The sequence below is a fragment of the Haplochromis burtoni genome, unplaced genomic scaffold (genome assembly GCF_018398535.1).
Source record: "Haplochromis burtoni strain Fernald_Lab_line unplaced genomic scaffold, NCSU_Asbu1 Contig_196, whole genome shotgun sequence".
Lineage (NCBI taxonomy): Eukaryota > Metazoa > Chordata > Actinopteri > Cichliformes > Cichlidae > Haplochromis > Haplochromis burtoni.
In genome coordinates, this window is record NW_024582557.1 from 476,777 (window position 1) to 480,742 (window position 3,966).

The following is a 3,966-nucleotide window of genomic DNA, read 5'->3' on the forward strand; positions in this document are numbered from 1 at the left end:
ACACAGAGTAAGGCCCCAGACACTGAGAAGCATGCAGCTAGGTCCAAATGTGTGTATGGGCATTGGGCCAAAGTGTATGTGTGTGTGTGTGCCTTGATGGAAAGCCAAAGAGTGATAGGTATAGAGGTTACAGACGTAAACAAAGAGAGGAAAGCTTTAAAGGCCGAAAAGTGCACACAGGGTGGTTTGGAGGGTCAGTTTTTAACATTTTAACAAAATTGCCAAGAAAAAACAAAGAAGTCAATCGAGGCTAAGCTCAAAGAAGTAAAGTGAGAGTAAGGAGAGAGAGAAATGTGCGAGTCAAAAGTAAGTTGCAGTTTGTGAGACAAGAGAGGAGAGAAGTAAAAGAGAAAAGTAAGGGGAATAAATTGAAAGGACCACAGAAAGTAACAGTACGAAAAGATGGATAGTGTGTTTGTGACATAAATAAGGAAAGGAGAGTAGAGGGAAACGATGAGGGAACAAAAAGAGAAAGGTCACACAAGATAAATAATGTGAATTAAAAAATAAATAAATAAGGGATTAAGAAAGAGATCAGTGAGAAGAAGAATGGATGTCTGAGTTTTAAAAAAAATGTGAGGGGGTGTGAAAGTACAGGAAAGCCTCCCCCAGCGCCCACCTGTCTAGCTGTAATGGGATCCAAATGTTGAAAGGCCTGGAAGTTACATCGCTTGGAGAGTCTAAGGGATGAGATCTTGGACTCCAAATCAGACCACCGATTACATGGTAGAGTGGTAGCAAGTCTTGTGACCGTGGTTTGAATACTGTTTGAAAGTTTTTGTTTCAAACTTCGATTTGTTTTCACTCACTGATAACTCAGCGAAAATACCTCGCAGTGTTTAGGCACTAAAAGCCATTTGGTTAAATTAAGGGAAGGATTGTGGTTTGAGTTAAAATTTACCCTTTCAAAAAATTTACCATGAAGATGACACTTATTTTGTGACTCTCACTCAGACTCCTGTAAAGTATAAGGACAATAGTACGTTTATGTCCTTTGTACTTGTCGTATAAGTGAGTCTGTTGTGTTTATTTTTTATTTATTTTTACCACGCAGAAGAAGTTTGTTACAGTTGCAGCAAGTGGCTGCCCCTCCCTGAGCCTGGTTCTGGAGACGTTTCTAACAGTTAAGTACTGTTGAGTTTTTCTGTCCCACTGTCGCCAAATGCTCACTTATAAGGGGTCATCTTCTTTTTGGGATTATCTCTGTATTATTGTATATGTAATCATTTACAAAGCACTTTTCATCAGTATATAATTTGTCAGTATGCATATATTAGGATTTCATGTACAAGATTTCCACATCACACTAAATTCCAGATTATATTATGTTGTAGACATGGACAAGTGGAGACCTAATGGCCAAGTTGTGTACACACACAGTACACACAATAAAGTAAACAATGTAAACTTCATAAACCTAAACAACAAACTGCATTTTCGCACTGACATTTACACCCTGTGATTAACACCACTCACTGTGGTCTCTTTATGATTGTTTGTTTCTTACTTAAACTATTCCAGAATTTTACACCACATAGAGATATAGGAGAATATGTTCTGTTCATCTGAAAATTGTGAATCTTTTTTAATTTCATAATGGTTACTGGCAACAACAGTTGAAAGAAGTATAACACGAATGACAACTTGGCCATTAGGTCTCCACTTGTCCATGTCTACAACATAATATAATCTGGAATTTAGTGTGATGTGGAAATCTTGTACATGAAATCCTAATAGAACAGTGCACATTTAAAAATATTCTAAAAATATTGGTTTAACAATTGAATCAAGCTAATTACATATTAAAGTGTCACATTATCTGGACACATAAAGTAGATTTCTAGCTTTCTATATACCTTTTTTATTTTACCCTTGTTGGTCATAAGTATAATGAACAGCAGATTCTCTGCAGAACTGAGCAGACAGAAAGAAAAGAGAATATTCAAGAAACTCTGTTTAAAGCAGGGGTCTCAAATTCAAAAGAGCTGGGGGCCACTGTTGGAAACTGCTATCTCATTGGAGCGTCATTCTGGTGTTACAGTAAACGCAAACAGACAAACAAATAAATGACCCACAAATATTTCCAAAAATGTAGGTTTTTTAATCCGCTCTGCCACAGTGTTTGCTGACAGGCCAATGCTGTTGAATAACCTCTTTTTTTCTGGACATAGAATATCAGCAACTCACATCATGCTATCCTTCAGAAACTGCACTTCAGTGAATGGCTTTCCCATTTTGGTAATTAATTCACCAAATTAAATAATTCCTAACCACACCGGTTATAAATTACCAAAGAAATAGCTGTCTTAATTGTGGAGTAACTTACAGGTCCAAATTGCGTTATATTTTACAACAATTCCACAAAACCCCTGGTTTAGAGGATGACACAACAATGTCAGCACAAATGATGCAACACATGCTATAAAGAGATGTAAATCATATTTCATAACCTCTCTATGCAGATGAAATAAGGAGACCAGGTTGGAAAATACAGTAAATACAGTATATGTATCCATCTTCTTCCGCTTATTTGGGGCCGGATTGCGGAAGACAGCAGCTTAAGTAGAGAAGCCCAGACCTCCCTCTGCCTGGCCACCTCCTCCAGCTTGTCCAGGGAACACCAAGGTGTCTCAGGCCAGCCGAGAGATATCATCTCTCCAGCGTGTCCTGGGTGACCCCTGGTGGGACATGCCTGAAACGACTCACCGAGAAGGCGCCCAAGAGGCATCCTCATCAGAGGCCCGAACCACCTCATCTGGGCCCTTTCAATTGAGCAGCGTCTCTACTCTGAGCCCATCCTGGATGCTGAACTCAATATGTTCAAACATGGTGTTTGTTAAGGCTAGCCACAATTACGAGAAAGCTCATTTCCTTGTAGATCTTGTATCCATGATCTTGTTCTTTCACTCACTACCGAAAGCTCACAACCATTGGTGATGTTGGGTGTGTAGTATGTCGAGAGCTTCATTTTTGCACTCAGCTCCCTCTTCACCATGACAGACTGGTGCAGCGTCCGCAGCTGCAGCACCAATCCATCTATCGATCTCCTGCTCTCCCTACTTGTGAAAAAGACCCTGAGATACTTAAACAGACCATGACTTTGAGGTACTGATTCTCATTCCCGCTGCTTCACACTCGTCTGCAAACCGTTCCAGTGCAAGATGGAAGTGACCACCTGATGAAGCCAACAGAACAACATCAGAGACTGCCCAAGAGGAAGCCTTCTGGCATTTGGCTTCATCTAGAAATTCTTTCCATAAAAATTATGATAAGAATCAGTGACAAAGGCAGAGGCTGTTCCTTCGAGTCACACCCCTCCAGGTCTTATTGTTGTTTCCCACATGATCAAGTCTCCCACTAAGACGACAGTCCCCAGGTGGAGCTATCTTTTGGTGCACAGTTCTCAGACCCAAAGGTGAGGGAACAAACCCTCTCATCCAATAGGAAAAACTTCAAAATACAGGCAGCAAACCAAAAGGATACTACGATACCCACCCCAGCCCAGCGGCTCTCACCAAGTGCAGCTCCAGACTGAGACGGAGTCCAGCCCCTCTCCAGGAGACAGCTTCTGGAGCCGAAACGATGCGTTGAGGTGAGCACGACTATACTGTATCTAGTCAGTACCTCTCAACCTCTGGCACTAGCTCAGATTCCTTCCCCACCAAACCCCTACGGTGCCTCCTATGGGTGGTGGGTCTACAGGAGGGTGGGCCCATGTTCCTTTTTCAGGCTGTGACCAGAGGGGCCCCATGGACTAAGCCCCAGGCCAACAGGTGCGCACCCTTGGGAAACCCCGGTGACCCTGTCTAGGGCAAGGTGATCTGTTCCGAAATTGTGAGTCAAACAGTATTTGCCTCACTTCCAGATACAAACAGACAAAATGGTGATGGCTAAACAACCAGACATTGTAATAGTGGACAAACAGGAAGACGGCCGTAGTGATAGACGTAGCGATACCAAATGACA

General features: G+C 41.9%; 1 long non-coding RNA gene across 12 annotated transcripts in view; it reads left to right on the top strand.

Moving 5' to 3' along the window:
- The window catches only part of LOC102302168, a 445,058-nt gene that overhangs the window by 245,560 nt on the left and 195,532 nt on the right, over nucleotides 1–3,966 (top strand). The window contains exon 5 of one of the 12 annotated variants that reach the window (XR_006055029.1): nucleotides 1,055–2,949. The exons of the other annotated variants lie outside the window; for them this stretch is intronic. This is a non-coding gene — a long non-coding RNA (uncharacterized LOC102302168). Of the gene's footprint in view, nucleotides 1–1,054; nucleotides 2,950–3,966 lie in introns of those variants that run through there. 12 annotated transcript variants of the gene reach the window in all.